Source organism: Leopardus geoffroyi, chromosome A1 (genome assembly GCF_018350155.1).
Source record: "Leopardus geoffroyi isolate Oge1 chromosome A1, O.geoffroyi_Oge1_pat1.0, whole genome shotgun sequence".
NCBI lineage: Eukaryota > Metazoa > Chordata > Mammalia > Carnivora > Felidae > Leopardus > Leopardus geoffroyi.
In genome coordinates, this window is record NC_059326.1 from 41,424,185 (window position 1) to 41,445,908 (window position 21,724).

The 21,724-nt window shown below is 36.7% G+C and overlaps 1 long non-coding RNA gene across 1 annotated transcript in view; it reads right to left on the reverse strand.

The window, feature by feature from the left end:
* Nucleotides 1–20,918, reverse strand: part of LOC123580187 — a 29,350-nt gene extending 8,432 nt beyond the window's left edge. Inside the window, exon 1 of the long non-coding RNA XR_006703258.1 lies at nucleotides 20,545–20,918. This is a non-coding gene — a long non-coding RNA (uncharacterized LOC123580187). The remainder of the gene's footprint in view (nucleotides 1–20,544) is intronic.
* Nucleotides 20,919–21,724: the final 806 nt, after the last annotated feature.

The following is a 21,724-nucleotide window of genomic DNA, read 5'->3' on the forward strand; positions in this document are numbered from 1 at the left end:
TTTTTCAGTGATTAAGTCATTTAAAGAAATTAAACAGTCTTGAGCAATAATCAGTCAGAGCAGTTATCCATTTTAGATGAGTCATCTGAATAATAAATGTTTTAAAAAATTCTCTTCAATGGCACTTTTAGCCTGCATTTTTTCTATAATTGCCTTAATCCCTCAGCACAATTACTAAATGTCCACACACTTCTTTTACGATTTTACTACCCAAATCACTTGCTCTTTCTCATCAGCTTTGCAAATTAATAGTATATTAAATGCACCAGGGTAGCTTACTTGAAAGGAATGCTAAAGTGAATTTTTCTAAGTGGCTAATAAACGCGACTTAAATGACATTTAGTAAGTTTTAAGATTTCTTATTCTACAGTAAACCTGTATTTCTTTCTAAATTGCATTCTTCTTATGACATTGAAATTCATTAATGCCCACAATTGTATTAATAATGATAACAATAACTACCCATTCATTTAGTCCCTAGTATGAGGCAGGTGCTGTGCTAGGGATTTTCTGTACATTAGCTCATATTTGGCTCTTAAAATAAGGCTGTAAGCTATTTTTATCCCTATTTGAAACTTCAGACCTTATACACAAATCAGGAATTTCCTACAATAATGTGCCTTTACGTATTTTCTTTCAAAATTCATAACATATACACAACAAACTCTATGGAGGCATAGAACATGTCTGTCTATTATAGTTGCTCTGCACTATCTCTACCTCATTCAAGGATTGTAAAGGTATCACGTATCAGGAAATTTTCTTAATCATAAATGTTAAAATTTCAGGAAATTACTTTCTATGAAAAAAACATACAATAAAATGTAGAGTAACAGAGCTAACTCAAAATAAAAAAAAATTATGTCTGTTTTAATTTGGTAATAACTGTTGTGTGACTTCAGTTATTTATATATCTCCATGCTTGTATTTCCTCATCTGCAAAAGCATGAGATTGCTACTCAATTTTCATTTCACTCCATATGGAAAAAAAATGTAAACTAGAAGAAGAAGCACAAACGTACAAATGAAGAGAATAATTCTATGACAGATACTAAAATGGACTATCAGCAGACATTTCACACTCAAATTTCTCACTAATAGAACCCCAGGTTTGTTCTGTAACATTCTGACTGGTTGCAAGGAATAAGCCTTGACTGGATATGAGCCAATCTTAGCCAATAGGTTTTTTTTGACAGCTCTTTACTTTCTCAATCTCCCTTGCCAGTTGGAATGGCTCTGGGACCCATCCCCAGTCCATTATATGTTGTCATGTGGAAAATAGCCTTCATGCAATGGTAGCCTCTACATACACTCCAGGTACGTTACTCTGGAAGCCTTGGAGCCAAAAGGTTTACAAACCAAGTCAAAATGCTTAAATCTCAGGGATTATCAAACACAAGCAAAACAGGAGGACCATATTACCTGAATCCTATATATGCAAAGTTTGTATGTCTTGTCTCTTTCTCTACCACATCAATCTTCTCTGCCTATGGTATAGCTACAGGGACCAGAGTGGATATTCTAGCAGCTTCACCAAAAGACAGAAGGTGTCCTGGGCCCGGGATACTTGCTCCATTGGAGACTTAGGGAAAAAGTACACTTGGACACTGGGCCAAGGTGATAGCTTGACAAACTTCTTGAAGAATAGCATAGGATGTATTTGTGTTTCTTTTAGCAAAGAACTCGTGGGGCCAGAATGAGTTTTACCAGTAGATGGCCAAATAAGACCTCATGAATATTTAGTGTCTGAATATTTTGAGACGCTTGTATATCGAGTCACATACATATTTAGTATATCATACATATTTAGTATGCAGGTGCCTCATGAAGATTAGGTATCTCTTGGTCCTTCCATCCTTTTCTATCTGTGTTCAACACACACCTGCTGTACTTATTAACTATTTATCTTGTAAGTAACATATCTTATGAATTCTGCCTATGTCTAACAAACTCTGCTTACTGGTTACTTATCTATAATGAAAATGCCTCAAAGAGTTTTACCTATGTTTATAAACCACAGACTTATTCATCTGAGAGAATTGAATATTTTCCAAAGGAAATGCATATTTCAGATGTAAGGGAAAATTGCTTGAGGGCATATGGGGAATGTGGTTCTTTTAACGGATAATATCAGACCTCACATTTTCTGTCTCCCCACTTCCTTTCTGCTTGGGACGCTGGTATAAAGGCATGACTCTAGGAACTGTGAGGGCCTGGCTGTTTCTATGTTGTTGAAAGCCAACATGCTGGAGAACAAGTTGTCACAGGGTGGAAAAATTGTTTCTGTGTCCTTAACGTGTTTGAGCCATTGAATGAAACCTGGGAGTGCTTCCTGTAGAGTTTTTGTGGCATAGCACCATGTGCCCTCAGGATCTAAAACATCATTAGATTTTCTTTGTTTGCACTCAAACACACCAAACTGATTCAAAGGCCTATCATCACCCTTCACACCAAAGTTCATCAGGGAAACCACAGCTATAAGTAACAGTGTTTTGAGCTTAAAAAAAAAAAAAAAAAAAAAAGCAAGCAAGCCAGGCGTGAGGAAAAATGCAAAGGTGTTTTTCAAGACATTTCTCATAAATTCATTGCCACACACAAAATTTTTAGAGGCATCCAGTTCATCCTTTCTAAAGCAAATATAGAAGAAAAGAAAAATTGTTTTATTCTTTGGTTTTACATATATGCATGCGTGTGTGTGTGTGTGTGTGTGTGTGTCCTCATGGCATGTTAAAACTATCCCTGTTATTTTTTCTTCCATCACACACACACACTATCTCTCTCTCTCTCTCTCTCAATATATATATATATATTTATATTAAAATAAATAAATATAATATATTAAAATAAATATATAATAATATAAATATTTTTATATAATCTGCAATAAAGATGTAACCTCTCTATCCAGTTCCTTGGAGATATATATATATATATATATATATATATATATATTTATACAGATTTACATATCAATCTATATATATACATACACACTAACACTGTTTCAACTATTTTATTTCACATATATATCTATATCTATATTCATGTATATCTCAATTAATATATATTTCATGTATTATGTGCATATATATCTAAAGAACAGTAAACATATATATGCATGTATGTGTGTGTTTATCCATTTATCATTGGAGATATACAGATACTGATATAGATAAACACACACACACACACATAGACATTCATCTGTGGGTATGTGTTTGTGTGTGTATCTCTTCATGGCAAGCTAATACTATACCGATTATTTATTTCATACATGTTTGTGTGTGTGTTGTGTTAATAAAATAAATAATCAAAGTAGCATTAGCTCACACAAAGAAAATATGCCTCCTTTTCTTTTATCTTAGAACACAACACAGTACTTGATATAGTGGGTGTTCAATTAAGGGCATATTTGAGTGATATCATTGGATCTTTGAGGAAATATTAAGGTCAATTTAAGTATAATTATTAAGAAAAGGTAACAACGAATTTGAATAAAAAATAAACCTATATGAAAATTCAGAAAATAAACTATGAAGAAAATAATGCCAATTACCTGTAGAAGGTAGTAAATGTTTTAGCTTTTGTTACGTACAGTACTGTGTAACACCAAAGATGATATTGGAATAATGACAGCTGGTTCCACAAATAAGTAGCTATAACAGAAGGATATCATCACTGTTGAAAACTCATAGTGGTCTTCCAAATGTTCAAATGTTCTCTTTTTTTTTTTTTTTTTTGAAATTTGTTCCAAAAATTCTTAAAGAAAATAGTACAGTAGGATACAGCCACTTTTTAAAATATAAAACAGATGGTGATATTAGACATACATGAAAAAGATTTTAAAGTTTGTTTTAGAGATTAATGCACTGATAAATTGAAGAGTAAATTAAATAAAAGACAGTAAATTATAGGAGTAAATGTGCACCAAGGAATGTAGAAGACATTATAAGTTGAGTAATAGATTAAGAATATAGAAGTTTGTGAACCAATCATGGCACCAATTACACATGAAACCTGTTGTCCTGCCTTGTTTTGGTTTCTTAGGAACTCCTTTTTCTCTTCTTTCATTTACAGATGTGACCCTTCAAGTAATATTTACTAGTATAAGGTGGGCACCTGTCCCTCACTAGACCAAAAGTAATCCATCTCATGATGGGAGAGACAGTACAGAGAAATAATTTAAAAGGCTCTGAAGCCAAATTTTCCAATTTCACATCTGCCTCTGATACATACTAGCTGTCTGATTTAGGGCAAATAAGTAAACTCTCTGTTGCTTGGTTTCTTCAACTAGAAAGTTTAAGTGAGCTAGTCAACAATAGGTATATAAGAGTATCCCTTTAAAAAAGGATTCCAGTGGCACCCAGGTGGCTCAGTCCATTAAATGGCCAACTTTGGCTCAGGGGATGATCTCATGGTTCATGGATTCCAGCCCCCATCAGGCTCTGTGCTGACAGCTCAGAGCCTGAAGCCTGCCTCAGATTCTTCTCCTTCTCTCTCTGCCCCTCCCTCCCCCCTCAAAAATACACGTTAAAATTTTTTAAGGATTCCATAAATATAAACAAAAAAACATAAAATAAAATTCCCAACTTAACCCCTTGAAGCCAGACTGATATTTTAAATGATAGAAAGATAAAAACATAATTACTTATTATGAGAAAACATAATTTTCCTATTCCTCCTGCCAAATACAGCTAATCCCCTAGATATTATATATAAAACAAAGGAAGACTGAAAACTAGAGAGAAAAAAGTAGACCAGTTAGAGATCTTGGTATGAGAAACATCCTGGGGCTCCTGGATGGCTCAGTTGGTTAAGTGTCCAAACCTTAATTTCAGCTCAGGTCATGATGTCATGGTTTGTGAGATGGAGCCCCACATCAGGCTCAGTGCTGTCAGCACAGGGCCTTCTTGGGACGGTCTCTCTCCCTCTCTCTCTGCTCTTCTCTGTGTTCTTTCTCTCTCTTTCTCTCTCTCAAAAATAAATAAATATTTGAAAAAAGAAGAAAGGGCACATGAATGGCTCAGTTGTTTGAGAGTCCAACTTTGGCTCAGGTCATAATCTCGCAGTTCATGAGTTGGAGCCCCACATTCGGTTCTCTGCTGTCAGCACAGAGCCTGCTTTAGGTCCTCTGCCCTCCTCTCTCTCTGTCCCTCCCCAACTTGTGCTTTCCAAAAAATAAATAAACATTTGTAAAAAGTGATAAAAAAAAGAAACATCACAAAGGTGAGTTTCCAGGATTTTTGTTTCATTTTGTTTTATTTATTTATTTTTTGCCTCAAATACCCTAGACTGGAAACTGGAAAAGCTGGTAGCCCAGAAATGCCAATGGAAGCAGAAGAACAACTATTTTTTGTAACCAAGGGGAAGGAAAGGAGCAGCCCCAAAAGACAGAAAACTGGGGCTTCTAGGTAGCTCAGCCAGTTACACATCTGCTCTTGATTTTGCCTCAAGTCATGATCTCACAGTTTGTAAGTTCAAACTCCACATCAGGCTCCACACTGACAGCATAGAGCCTGCTTGGGATTCTCTCTCTCTCCTTCTTTCGCTGCCCTTCCTCCCTCTCAAAATAAATACATAAAGTTAAAAACAAAAAAAGAAGACAGTAAACTTTCAGCAACTACTCTGCTTTAGCCAATGCCACAGGAAAAAAAAAACAAAAACAAAACAAACAACAAAAAAAAACAAAACAAAAAAACTGTGGCCTCACCCTCATCCGCACCAGAAAATTCTGAATGGTTGCCTAGAATTCCATCCTGCAGAGGCTATAGGGGAGGTACCCCAATACATCTGCCATGGTGGTGTCAAAGAAGGCTAAGTAGAGAGTTGGGAAAACTTCCTCCCCTCCAAATGCTAACAAGCCCCCTTCCCACCATTCAAGGTATGAATGGAGACCACCCGAGAAGGTCGGGCTTCCAACGCCACCCATTAGTGTTGAGGCAACCCTTCTCCTGCCTGCAGGTATGGTGTCAGAGGAGACCGACTAGAGAGTTAGGACTCTCACCATCTTAGCAGTAACCAGGCCATGTCCCTTCCATGGTGTCAGTGGTGGTCACATGGAGAGCAGGAACAGGGAAGGCCTTCTTAGCCCCTCAGAGCCTGAGGCCTCAGAGGCACCGGGGTACTTCAGGTATTTCATACTGTTAAAGCAAATAATTTTTTAAAGTGCTGAAGTATTAGCTAAGGGAACTATCAAGTGTAATAGGGGTATTTTTTCTATTCTTCAGGGGTTTTCATCACTTTCTTCAATTCAGTGAACTTCCTATTCATCTTTTCAGTTAATCCTTCTTATATTATGGATGCTACAATGCTCTACATTTTCTAGACACACTAAGAGTTGTTTTTTTCCCCCATGTGATCCAAGTTCCACCAGTCATTCACACAAGATGTAAGAGACAAAAATGAGCAAGTTTTGAACCTTCTTTAAGGAAATCAAGGCCAAAGGAAGAGGCATTTAGCCATTGTATATATGTTAAAATATATATGTAAAAGAATATATATAGTTTTACACTCAAGTTCAAGATATTGTAAAACATCAATGAAATAGGATCCACTGTCAACTTCCTAAGGACATTGACGTAAAGAGGAGGGCAGATGTCAGTATAGATGGGAAGATACCTTCCAGAGGGATGCCAAATTCTTTTCTTGCCCAAGAAGAACAATCCTGGGCTGTGGATGGACATTTATGCTAGGTATATTCTCTTATGTTATCATTCAAGTTCTAAGACACGCCTAGAAATTCTGTGTACTGCCTATTATTTTCTTCAAAATTGTATCTATCAAAATTGAATTCTGTTGCCTACAACTAACAGTGACAAGTAATTGGTAAAAGAAATGGTTGCAAGAAAAATAAGCTAAAATACATGCGACTCTAGTGTTTTTCTGACCTAGAGTTTGAAGGCAATGAAAATCTGGTTTACTTAATCTGAAGAAACACTGATAATCTGTGGCACGCAATAATGTAACATTTTTAAAAAAAATTTTTTTTCAACCTTTATCCATTTTTGGGACAGAGAGAGACAGAGCATGAACGGGGGAGGGGCAGAGAGAGAGGGAGACACAGAATTGGAAACAGCCTCCAGGCTCTGAGCCATCAGCCCAGAGCCTGACGCGGGGCTCGAACTCACGGACCGCGAGATCATGACCTGGCTGAAGTCGGACGCCCAACCGACTGCGCCACCCAGGCGCCCCAATAATGAAACATTATTTAAGTGATTAAATATGGGTAGTTGGAATGAAAAGCCTATTGAAAGCAAAACTTTGAGTGACTGTTACAATAGACACTTTTGAAAGACTGTGATGTGAGCTGACTGCTTCTAAGCTTGATGGAGAACTTAAAGAAAATGACTCACTTAATTAAATTGTTGAACAAAATCATGATCAGAGAGCCACTGGGTTTCTTCTTGTAGAAGCAGAGCTCAATGGCTGAATATCAGATGTTGAATCTGCACTTCAGTGGTACTGAAATATACTATGAGATATACTCACAGCATTTCCAGAGGGTTTTTTTTTAATTTTTTAAAATGTTTTTATTTATTTTTGAGATAGAGAGCATGAGCAAAGGAGGGGCAGAGAGAGAGGGAGACAGAATCTAAAGCAGGATCCAAGCTCTGAGCTGTCAGCACAGAGCCCGATGCGGTCTCGAACTCATGGAGTGTGAGGTCATGACCTGAGCTGAAGTTGGACGCTTAACTGACTGAGCCACCCAGGCACCCCAGCGTCTCCAGAGTTTTTATAGGAAAATGGAAACATTGCTTAGGAATGAGTGGGAAATTAAAAAATACACTGGAGACATTCATTTGCCTCTGGATACACTAAATGAACAAATTTACTGAGCTTCCCTTCTCTGTAGAAATGGTCCTTCTTCAATTATTGGACGATTCTCTTGCTGAAAACTCTGTAATGACCATACCTGTTATTTCACAAAAGAATATAAGTTTTCCTCATGTCCCACTTATACCGCTGTGCATAGTCACCAAGCTCATAACCATACCTGGCTGCACATCAGAATTACCTGCAGCAATTTAAAATATCCTGCTGTCTTGGCCAGTTAAACCAGATTCTCTGAGGCAAAGCTCAGGTATCTGTCTCTTTTAAATGTTCCCCAGGAGAATCTTACTTATCCCTTCCCCCCAAATTTTATATTTAGAATATATATAAATATGCTTTATATATTATATATCTGCATATACATTATATACAAATATATACATATGTATGTATCTATATATTATATGTGGGTATAATATGTATACACACTCTTCTTATTTATTAATATTGTTAGAAACATGAGGAAATGCATGGGTATATATTCTAAGGATGCCGATGTTAAATTAGGAAATAAAGAATATAAATTTAGGCCTGGATGAATTTCTTGATATGAGTACATTTAGAGGTTCTGGATTTCACATATTAAATAAATTATATAAGAATAGTTTTAACCATTTGATTAAGTGGCTATTTTATGTAAACATGGATGAAAATAAGAAAAGCTGCCATTGATAGTCTCAATTTCAATGTTTTTGGTAGTATTATGAATTCACAATGATCAAAAAAACAGTACCTAATCACCAGAGCAAAATTAGTGGCAGAACTGGAGTGTTATTTGGGACGGTTGGTTAAGTAAAGATCTTCGGTGGTACCTAACTCATTAAGATTTGATTTTCTTGGGAAAAAACTGTTAAGACTAAAAAGAATGACCGCCTTACTTGACCCCCAAAATACAAAGACAAGGACCTCCATGCAATTACAATATTTGAGTTCAAATACACAGAGTATATTAAATGAAATGAATGTTAAGGTGTCTTGAGGTAGGTCTCAGTAATAACCTCTCAAGAATATCTTAAAAATCTCACTTCTAGTAGTCTCCCAAAGAATCTTTAGCTGTATGTTAAGAGTAACTGTGCATTGGGAAAAGAAAATATCCAGAACTCTGCAAGATTATTGGATACTTGCTCCGAATTTATCCTAATCAATCAGGATCACAAATGTGTATGTTGATCTTTTGGTCAAAGTGGGGACTTCTGGATGTCAGGTTATTAACTCAGTCCCACGGGGTCTATAAAACAATCTTGTGGTTTTGTTCTCCCCAAATTCCAAGTGAATAGTAAATTACACACACACACACACACACACACACACACTGAAAGAGTCCTCACTTTTACCTTCCTGATCTGTGAGTGAACATTAGCATGGCAAAAAGAGTAGATTTGACTTTTCACACTGAACAGTAAACTAAAAGCAATGTAGTAACCTTGGTAAGACAATTAAAGTTCACGTCACCCTTGAAGATTTGAAATAAATAGTAGTGCTGATACCTATCACATTTTATATAAAACTTTGGCTTGACTTATACCAAAGACAAATGAATTTAGAAAATGACAGCAAATTATTATAAGCTTAATCAGGTGGTGATTTCTGCTGAAGCTACCATTGGAGATGTGATTTATTTTTTTCTTTTCTAGAGTAAAAGCGCAGAGTGTCTAGAACCAAAAGTTTTCTTCATCTAACAGATTATGTTTACCTTATTACAAAAGAAGAAACATCAAATGGAGTGTTCTTCCACCTGGAGGAATCAGCAATATATCTGTATCATATATTCTGGGCCATGTGGCATCTCTGATGCTGTGATATAATTCCTTCTGCCAAGACACTGACCATCTACCATTTCTTGGTACATCACTACAGTCCAATATAGCTGGTATCCTGAGTATAAGATCACATAAGCATGAAGCTGGTGGGAGCTCTCATGCCTCGCACAAAAGATAAACCTTGAAACCTTAGGAGTCTGACATCTTAGTAAAAGTTCTGAGTCAAATGGAGTGTGGCATGTTGGAATGAATACTTTATAAAGATCGAAATGAGACAAGTCGTTGCTTCATGTAACCCACTTTCTATGAAGATCCCAGAAGTGTAGATAGAAAAGCTACTGTAAAACTTCTGCCTATCTAAAAGTCAGAATGCCTTTGGAATTCATGGGTCACAGTTTGATTTAAAACTCAGACGTAAAATGGGTTGAGTCCTCATCTCATCTAAAAGCAGGAGTAAACATCCTTCCCTACCTCCACTCACTATCATCTTTTAAGGATTATCTTCTGTCAATACAGTTTGGCAAAAAAAAGGATTGTTTTCTTTTCTGGCTTTTTACAGGTCCCAGATTTTAGTTGTCTTTTGTTTCTTTGTTTTCCTGCTAACTTGTCCCTTGTTACTACTCTGTATACCAGCTTAGACTTCCGCTTTCTTTCCTGATGATAACGGCATAGAATTCCCAGGCTACCAACTTCTTTTGCTATTCCCTGAAATACCACAAAAATAAGAATTGGGGGAAAAATATATTTGACTGAAGACTTGGGATAATGGCAAATGTATTAAAACTGTAAGTTATGATGTTAACTCTCATTTTTGTGACAGCCTCCAAATCTCAGTGATTTTACACAATAAGCCTCAGTTCTCTTCACAATTGTATGAGTTGGGTGACTCTTCTGAGTGGCTCTCCAAGAAGTAACTTTGAAAGTCAAGTTCCATTTACGTCATTGTTCCATTGCCCCCTGGAGCACCATCCACGATTCAGGGAACCTTTGCATTCAACTGTCCAAGAAAGCAAATTAAGTATGGAGGATGCCATAAGGCACTTTGTAGCCAGGACAAGAAGGGGTGTATTTGACTTGCAACTACATTAGACAACCAGTGCCATCCTCTTCTTCCATCCAAAGAAGGCTGGAAAATGTAGTTACCATGTGTTCCCAGGAAGAAAAACAAGATTGATAAGCATCCAACTAGAATATGCCCTGGAAAGTAACTATAGTAAATACACGAAACGGGAGAATTTAATATTAGATAACACTATTCCATAAAATAAGGCTCTCAATTCAATATAGAATTTCGTGAACCCTGGCTCCCCCTCATATTTTTAGGATCTTTCTCTTTTTTACCTTCTTACACCTCCCTACATCACCAGCAGCTACTTCCAAAACTCATGTAACCATATTTTGCAAATTATTTTAACTCTTATTTTTGCTTACACGTTTCCCATCTACCCTTTGTTCTCACAACCATGCCTTTGTTAAATAAATAGAACCATTAATATTTTTCTGAGGCAAAAAGAGACATTCTCCTACAGAAGTATTTTTTCCCTAAGCCAACCAGCTCAAAATGTAGATAGCTTTTAAAAGAAGCGATTTTTCTTGCTGTCATAGAATTTTTCAAAATCCCTATACCTTCTCTTCATATAGGAAAAGCTGTCATCAACATTAAAAAGTGGCCTGCCAAATGAGAGATATTGCTAGAAAGACAAACTCATAACAGTTGTATCTGCTATTCAGGGATGCTGTGCAAATTATATGAGAAAATATATATAAGTGCCATGTCACAAACTATGTGCTCAGTCGATTTTTTTTTCTCTTCTTTCTTCTCATCCTGTTGTTCCCATTTAGACCCTTTCCGCTTGGCTCTGACCTCCACAACATTCACTTCTATGGTTGACTTCTTCAATCTAATATTTATTACCTTCTCTGGAATGTAAGTGGTCTGGGCTTCTAAGAACACTGCAAATAAACAGATAAACCTTAGAGATATCCTTTTCTCAAGTCTGCTTCTATTTTAGGGAAAGGTGACCACTTTTTAAAATTTCTATTCCATATGACAGCTCCTTAAGTATACTTGCTTCTCTGACTTATTTTGTTGTTGTTGTTGCTGTTCCTTGATGGGTAACAGACACCAGAAACATACCCCAGTGTGACTTTTATGAAATAAAATCATTTCCTAAGATTAATACGGCATACAATGTTGAACAGTCTGCTTTTCATCACATCTCCACACTGGTTAAGAAACAAAGAGTTGAATCTATAATTTTACATTTTACTACTGTTACTTATATTTTTAAAACAACTACTTAAGGGGCACCTGGGTGGCTCAGTTGGTTAAAGCATTCAACTCTCGATTTTGGCTCAGGTCATGATCTCATGGTTCATGAGTTGGAGCCCTGCTCTGTGTTGATGGCACATAGCCTGCTTAAAATTCTGTCTACCTCTCTGTCCCTCCCCTGCTTTCTCTCTATCTCTCTAAAAATAATAAAAACAAATTTTCTAAAATAAAATAACTACTTAAAATAAAGACCACAATTTTCTTGTATTCAGTATGGCCTCAGCAACTTACATAGTGGCTGGCAATGATCACAAATGCCTTCTTTCTTATCTATCCTGCATTTGTTTAATAAGTATTTACAAAAAAGGGAAATTCTGCTAAATTATACTACAAAGAATATTGGTAGAGGTTGTTAGTGATGTCTACAAAGCTCTGTTTATAATTAGTTATGATAGCGACCCCTCCAAATCTGTATGAACAGCTCAAATTGTGCACATCAGTTACAGAATTTCTCCCTGTATAGAAAACCTTTCCCTTTTCTAGCTTCACAAAAGTGCTCACCCTTTTTCTTGAAAGACAGTCTCCAGCTGTATGCAAAGATTAAGCAAGCACTTGTTAAGCCTGCCTACCCAACACCAAATTTCTAAAAATAATTTTAAAAAATTCAAACACCGAAGTGCGTTGGGAAACAAGAAGAGAAGTTAGTGTCTCATAAACTATGCATGATCATTCATACAGAGAAAATAGGCAAAATTAATATGAAGAAGAAATCCAAAGCTTAAAATGTGTGCCAATGTATTACTTCTGTAAGTAAAGGCTAGTGGAGAGAAACTGCAGAGAAGACAGGAGGTGATGCAGTGGCAGCCAAAGCTGTCATTAGTTTGATTACGCCCACAGAGGTGGCCAGGAAAAATCTCCCCTGTCCATTGCTGACTTGTGTCAGGCAATAGCCATGGAGGCAGACACCTACAGGCAAAAGAACAGGGTTTAGGAATTTGAGCAGAAATGGGGTACTCACTCCCAGATGATTTGGTCCTAACCTGCGGTGCCCACTGCCTCTCCCACCCCTCTGTCACTTTCCTGGAAAACAGATCAAGCAAAAGCTATAGTTCCTGCTGCCAGGTCTTTACCTGCAAGCAAGCTGTGTAAAGGATACTGCAGGCAAGGCAGTCTAATAAATGGAAATCTCACCTAGGAAAATGAGAATACCCGATAGCCAGCACTGAGAAACGACTCAACCAACACAAGAACTAACACTTGAAGAATCAAAATTAATAGAGCAAGCGGAAAAGATGATGATTTCCTCAAATTACAGTACTTAGAGGAATTAATGACATTGGGTAATGTTCTAGTTATAGAAGAAACACTCAGAATCAGGATTTGGAAATGTCAGTATATACAATCAATCAATTTCATGGTAATATATATATTTTAAGTATAAATATATGTATATATATATATACATATACATATACATATATATATGAAATTGGTTAGCAAGAATAAAATTTAAGTAGCCTCTTGTAATGACATATTAAAGAATGTGCCATTTTCTCAGGAAAAAAAGTTTCTGTGGTTGAATCTGATCCAATTTTTCCAAATTATAGATGATGGCCAAGTCCAAGATAGAGTTAGTGTTCAGAGTAAGAGCCCTCTCTGCAGGCCATGGTCACCAGGCATCAAAAAGGACTCCTCATGCTAGATGGGGTCACCTCTCTGCAAAATCAATACTTCCTTTGCACATCTGTCTACATCAACATTAGCAGAAGCCAAGTGGAAGCCTGTATCTCTTACTTATTCTAAGAGCCTTCCCCAACTCAGCATTCATACTCCCTTCATCACTGTCTGTGTCCCTTTTGTCTAAAGTAATCATGCCGCTCCTCCTTGTTTATGACCATCACACAAGTAGCTCAAGACCCTCAAATTTCCCTTCATCTCCCAAACCTTAATTCTACTATTTCTATACAACTGCCCCTCTGATCTCCTAAAACGCTCACTATATTCTCTGAAACTCGAAGCAAATCGTCACCAAACTCCTCTTTTCTTCTCTTCCTTCTCTTTTTCTTCTTGGAGTAACTGAAGTTTGGCTCCCTCTGATGCTGTTGTTTCTCCTCAAGCCCATCCAAGATAGAATTTATTACTCTCCCAAAGCTCTCACACGGCTAGGTTGCAGGTCAAGTAATTACGGTTCTTATTCTCCATTATAGTATCTAGAATATTTTGGTTTTTGCTTCCTCGGAATATCCAGCCTAAACCTCAAATAATCAAACTACACCTCCCATTACAGCTTCTTGAATAGCTAACTGAGTTACTGCCTCATGTTCCTAGATTTTAGCTCCAGGCTTAACGTCGTATTCTCCAATACTACTCTTATTATATAATATTTGGTGATTTCAACCCACATACATCTTCCTGTTGATGTCTTCACAACCTGATTTCTTGATCTTCTTTTTCTTACTCTGTTTTCCATTCTATCTCAGCCATTTCTTTCTTTGATCCTGTCTCTGACTCTGTCTTACCATTATCTTAATATCTTTTTTAATGTTTATTTATTTATTTTGAGAGAGACAGAAAGAGAGAGAGCGAGCAGGGGAGGGGAGGGGAAGGGAGAGGGAGAATCCTAAGCAGGCTCTGTCCTGTCAGAGCAGACCCCCACATGGGGCTCAGTCTTACAAACTGTGAGATCATGACCTGAGCCAAAATCAAGAGTCAGACACTTAACTGACTGAGCCACCCTGACGCCCCTCAATACCTTTCTAAGCACAATTTAAAATATTCAGCTCTTCTGTTGCCATTTCATGTCTTTCTAGATTATTTCCACTAACACTCCAACACCAACAACTTTGAACCCACTTTCAGTCAACTTATCTAACTTATTCATGATGCCTCATTCTCCACATGGCCTGTCTTCTCACTTTACCCAACTTAAATTCCACAGTAAATCTCTTTCGCATATACTATCCACTTCATCACTCCTGTCTTTGTCATCCTCTTTTGGTGAAACCACAACCCTAGCTAAATCCATCTTTCTCCGTACTCCATGCCGAATGTGGTTGAGGAAATTCACACTGTGATGAGTGGTCTCACTTTGAATGTAGCATGTCTTTAGGTCTCTCCAAGGGTCTCTACCATCCTAGTCCAGTTTCACACCTACCCACTGAGACAACTCTTTCATTCTTTCTTCTCTTTTCTCAATTTCCAATATCTTCTTTCTCATTTTCATTCTCAATGATTATATTGAACAATGTCATGCTTCTCTGAGAAACATTCTGATCCATTTTGTTTGTTTGTAGGCCCTTAACTGCAGAATGCTTTCATGTCACACAACAAGCTCCTGGGTTTTTTTTTGTTTTTTGTTTTTTGTTTTTCCAGAGGACTACCCAAGAATAATGGAGCCTGTTTTGTAACAAAAGTACTGGGAATTTGCCACCCTTGGAAATCATTTAAACAATGAGTGACGAATACTGTTGTATGAAAGTCCAGCTCATTTGCCTTTGATCAGGACAAGTCTTAGGCCTAATTTACACTCCAGAATTCCCCTACAAGATCGGGCTGAATATTTATGGGACTATACCTGATTGATTCTTTTTTTTTTTTTTTTTTTTTACTTTCGCTCTTTCCCTGGTCTCCTCCCAGCTATCTCTTAATGGTCTTTCCTGAGAATACTTCCTTAATAAGTTGCTTTCACAAAAATCTTCAGCTCAAGTCTTCTTCTGGAAAACAACAAACAAACAAACAAACCTAAGACAATGGCTTTGAAGAACTCAGAGGAGTTCTACAAACTATCACCCCATCTACTTATCTATCCACCAGTATATCTTAGGATTTTTCCCATTAAAATGGGAGGACTATCATGTACTCAACTCATGCACTAATTCTCATCTCCTCTTGCTTCCTCAAGAATATCAATTTTTAACAGATATCTCCTGCATCAGCAGTTTTTCCCTCCCTGATGCACCATTTCCATCAGTATCTGTTGTGGGTTGAATGATGCCATCCAGACAGGTATGTCCATATCCTAATACCCAGACACTGAGAATGTTACTTTATTTGGAAAAAGAGTCTAAGCTGATGTAATTAAGTTGGGGATCTTCACCTGAAAGCATCATGGGTTCACCAGATATGCCCTAAATCCAATGGCAAGTTTTCTGAAGACAGGATGTAGATACAGGAATGGGAACAGGCAATATGACCAGGGAGGCAGAGATTGGAGTAACAGAGCCAAGGAGGCCAAGGAACACCTAGAGCCACCAAAAGCTGGAAGAAGTTGGGGAAGGATTTTCCCCAGAACCTCCCAAGGTAGTACAGTTCTGTTAACACCTTGATTTCAGACTTCTGGCCTCCAGAACCATGAGAGGACAAATTTCTGTATGTTTTAGACCACCTGTTTGTGACTATTTGTCTCAGAAGCTTGGGGAAATGAATATAGTATCCAGATATGTTATTTATTTCTCCCATGAAAAAAATACAAAAATGACAAACTTTATCTTAGCCCATTTTCTGTTATAGTTACTATGCCGTTTTCTTTCCTTTTACTATGAACGCCCTTGAAAGAATTGTCTCTACTTGGTACTTCTAATTTCTTTCTTCTCTTTTTTCTAATGAACCAATTCCAGTAAGGTTCCCACCCCCACCCCCATATCACTACAAAGAAACTGTTCTTATTGAAGTTACCAAAGACCTCACTAATAGATTCTAAATCCAATTTTCATTTCTCAGCCCTGATCTTTCTTGACCTATGAGTAGTAGCCTTTGACACAGAGGATCACTCTCTCTTCCCTTAAATAATTTTTCCACTTACTTCCAGGGGATCTCACTCACCTGTTTTCCATCAACCTTACTCTTGCTGCTTACTTCCCGTCACCGCAACAACTACAATTTAAATTTCTGTAAGACTTACTCTTTGAATTTCATCTTAAATATTAATATAACTCTTTGGGTAATTTCACCCAATTTTGCAGTTTTAAAAAATACCTATATGCTGATTTCTAATTTATATTTCTATTCCAGTCCTCTACTCTGTACTTCAAATCCATATATTAAACTTTTTACTTAATACCTGTACTCAGAAGTGTAATAATTATGCTAACTGTAACATGTCCAAAGCTGAGTTCTAATATACATTCTTAATTTCTTCTTACCTCCTAATAGTCTACATCTTAGCTAATGGCAACTTTATTTTTCCAGTTATGTAGGCCAAAATATTTAAGTCATTTTTGAATGTTTTTAAACGTTTATTATTATTGAGAGACAGTGAGAGATAAAGCATGAGCATGGGAGGGGCAGAGAGAGGAGGAAACACAGAATCTGAAGCAGGCTCCAGGCTCTGAGCTGTCAGCACACACAGACCCCAACGCGGGGCTTGAACCCACAAACTGTGAGACCATGACCTGAGCCCAAGTCGGACGCCTAGCTGACTGCATGTGCCCCTATTTAAGTCATTTTTGACTCACCTTTTACTTGCTCCTCAAACCCAGGAACTGATAGCACTTAACAGTTCTTCAAGTGAACTTCAAATGAATAAGCTCACTTTTCACATTACAACTGCCAATATTCTGATCCAAGCTAACAACTTCTCTTATGTGGATTACTGAGATAGCCTTCTAAATTGTCTTTCATCTTCTGCCTTTTTCAGTGTCCTCTAAAAATGGCAGACACTGTGATACCATTTAAATATAATATAGCTAATGTTATGTCTCTGCTCAAAACCATCCCACATCTTCCCACATCACTCAAAGGAAGGAACAGATTTCTTCAATGACTTTGGAGTACCTACATGATTTTCCTGCTGCCTCTTACTTCTGGGAACCCATCTCCTACTACTGTCTCTCTTGCTTACTCCCCTAAACTGTGATTATTTCATAGTATATCAAACAAGCCATGCACACTCCAACCACTGAGAGTTTCTTTCATACCTCTTCTTCCCTTCCCTTCCCTTCCCTTCCCTTCCCTTCCCTCCCCTCCCCTCCCGTCCTCTCCCCTCCCCTCGCCTCTCTTTTCCTTCCTCCTCTCCCTTCTTCTCTTTCTTCTTCTCTCTTCTCTTCTCTTCTCCTCTGTTGTTCATCTCCATATTAGTTCTTTATAAAAGGCACTTTCTCATACAGAGCTACTGTGGGGTCCTTGTCTAAAATTTCAGTTCTCCTTCCTGCATTATTTTTCCTTCTTAGCACATATCAGCATCTAACATCCTATATATTTAAAATTTTTCTATTGTTTATTGTTTGTCCTTATCATAGCTTTTAAAATTCATGAGGTCAGTGATATCTGCCAGTTATTTTTACTTTTGTATCCCCATTACGTGGTATGTTGTAGGGACATAATTAATAGCTACTGAATGACTAAATACAGTGATAGAAAACATTAGCCTTGAGAGGTGAAATATCACAGACTAAAACATCAAAACAAAGTCACCTTATTTACACCCTTTTGTAATTTCTGGCAATAATAGGAGATTCTCAGGAGACACAAATATTACAGATAACATTTAGGTAAATTCAACTGATATTTTAGATTAAGCATTTAATGCCATAAAGTATTTAGATCCCCAGTATTCATTTATAACAATCTACTTCATTTTGACTCAGGATTTTATATTTTTCTAAAATAATTAGTATTAACTCCATGCCAGAACATACCATACTGTATAGTAGACAATTGAAACATTTCTAATAAAACATTTTTCAATGTTTGTCACTTTTTTGAACTGCTAAAATTATTATGATTAATGCTTATTAGTTTCTATCAGAAAATATTTAATATTTATTTCTCTTTAACAAAAGTACAAACAATATACTCATATTAATGATTTTACCTAAATCATGCTACAAACAAAAGATATCTTTCTTTTAAAGATTTTAGGAGAAAAATATTTCTATAGCCCTCCTGATGATAATTATGTTTTAATATTAGCATCAGTGTCCTATATCATTAACAACTGCCTCTGGTGTCAGTTGAGGTCTCTTTCTAAGAGCTATACCTGAATTATTTTATCACGTAATAATTTATATCAAAATATTTCATTAGATACCACCACTTTCTTATTTTACAATATAACTAATTCTAAAGAAGAAATACTGTTAAAGAACTGGGGAAATCTCTGAATGTCAATATATCTCGATTCTAGTTTAGACTCTTTCAGTAACTAGTTATGAAACTAGTCATGATCTCACAGTTTGGGTTCGAGCTCCACGTTGGGCTCTGTACTGACAGCTCAGAGCATGGAGCCTGCTTCGGATTCTGTGTCTCCTTCTTTCTCTGCCCCTTCCCCTACTCGCTCTCTCTCTCTCTCTCTCTCAAAAATAAGTGAACATAAAAACAAGGAAAGAAAGAAAGAAAGAAAGAAAGAAAGAAAGAAAGAAAGAAAGAAAGAAAAGAACAGGGGGAAAAGGAAGTACCTAAAGACAAATACAATTATCTGGAGAAAGTATGCGTTTTATAGATTCAATGCACTTATTGTAGAGATAGTCACCCTCAGTTTTTAGTTTTTATTAATTTTGTTAATAAGTACTTAATTTTTGGGGTACCTGGGTAGCTTAGTTGGTTAAGCATCCAACTTCACTCAGGTCATGATCTCTCAGTTCCTGGGTTCGAGGCTGCGTCAGGTTCTGTGCTGAAAGCCCAGACCCTGGAGCCTGCTTCTAATTCTGTGTATCCCTCTCTCTGTCTGCCCCTCCCCCACTCTTTCTCTCTCTCTCTCTCTCTCTCTCTCTCTCTCTTTATCTCTCTGTCTCTCAAAAAATGAATAAACGTTAAAAAATAAAATAATAACAATAATTACTTAGTTTTTCATGGAACAAATATTTGAGGAAAGCTTGGATACTTGTCATGCAGGAAGCATTCTGCTTGACCTCAAAGGTGCAACAATGGAATGGATAGACATGGTCAGTGCTTCGAATATTCCAGTGTCTTTACAACATGAAATTAATTTAAAAAAAAAATTAAAAAAAGGAGAGAGAAAGAAAGAGAGAAAGACAAAATATTCTTCATTCTCTCTCTCTTACTACTGGAGTTTTCTTAGATAAAGGAAAAAATAAACCATCCACTACTAAAGAGTTAAGGGCTTGGATCTATATAGAAATTAAGCAGTTCCTTCAGGAAAACAATACTATCATGGCCTCTGAGCCACCTAGATCTGACTTCTGTTCCTGATGTTTCTTTAATGATTTTTTACATAAATGTTTTATTTTAGAATAGCTGTGGACTTATGGAAAAATTGCAAAGATGGTACGAAGAAATGTCATGTACTCCACACTCAGTTTCCCCATTATTAACATTTATATTAGTATTGTATATATGGTACATTTCTCATAATTAATGAACCAATATTGATACTACACATTAACTAAAATCACTACTTAATTCAGATATTTTTAGTTTTGCCCTAACCTCCTTTTTTTTTTTTTTTTTTCTAGGATGAAGGACACAACATTACATTTAATTTTCATGCCTATTCAGGTAATCTTCTTTCCTTTGCAGAGGACTCCTTTGTTAGAGAGAGGGCTCAGGGTATATTGCACAATGATTACTCTTACCCTCCTGTTGGAAAACATGTACATGAGAACCGGGTTGGTTTCTTGAGTGTGTTACCTCCCACAAAGCAGTCCCAGGATTTTCTCACTCTTAAATTAATGTCAAGCACTCAGCCTCGTGCATTTATGGAAAATCAACGTTGAGCATTCTTACCAGTTCATGACTTCAGCAGCTTCTACTCCTGGTAGGCAGATCTTGACAGTGACTTCAAAGATTTGCCTGTCTCTCCAAATTTCAGGGTGTCAGTTTGCTCTGCAACCTCAATTTTCATATGGGTCAAGGAGAAAGTGTTCGTTTTTCAATTTGTAAGAATGGGAGTGACAACATCCCAACTGTTTACATGATGTAGCTGATACCATGTCTTTGATTTTATGCAGTGTCAAGGCTGAATATGTTTTGCTGACTTTTATAGTTCTTAAAGATACATCCTAGAGGTGATGGTTGTAAGAAACACTTAAACTTTAGCTTCCTTCTTGTAGGAACATTTACTTCTTTCCTGCTGTTTAAAGTAGCATTAGTTTCTTAAAAGACTTCTGCTAAGGAGAGTCATTCTATTAGTAGCTATTAATGAAAAGTCATATCTAGATTGATGATATGTATAAATAAGCAGAGAGAAGAATGCTCTAGTTTTTTGAAAAGAATAAGCAAAGAGGATGTTATTCCTGTATGGGGGGGAATGGGGTACAGAAATGCTTTTTTTCTTTCTACAACCATTCTTTCATTGAGAAGATCTTTATGAATCTGGAAGGACAAGGAAAAGAACTCTATTTTTGCTGAAAGTGCACAGACTTAAGAATTCTGCAGCTTAAATTTCCCAAATTCATGTGTGAGATGAAGGTTTCAGCTTTATCCTCTGTATACTGTGGATGATAGTTTTACCCCACAGCCTTCTTGTGATTAGATTACGAAATGGGCGTATAGCTCCAGAATCGGTACACATAGTTGGTACTCAATAATCATTAGTTTCTCCTCTTTTTTTTTTTTTTTAATTCAGTTGACTACCCTTTCCATCCCATTTCACATCTTTCTGAAGGGACATGAGTTCTTACCGTCTCACTTGACCTTTAATTTGCCCTTGTGAAGAAGGCAAAGTTTGCCAATAAGGAAATGATACTATTTTGAGTTATTTATATAGTCTGACAACTATGCTACTGACTTAATATTCATTATCTTATTTACTCTCACAATATTCCATGTTTATTTTTTGCAGTTTTGGGTCCAAAGACCAAGAAATGTTAACTGTTTGTCTATGATCACACATCTAAAAAGTGGCTAAACCAGAATTGCAATCAAGTTCTATCAGAAAACAATAATTATGGTTTCATAAACAATC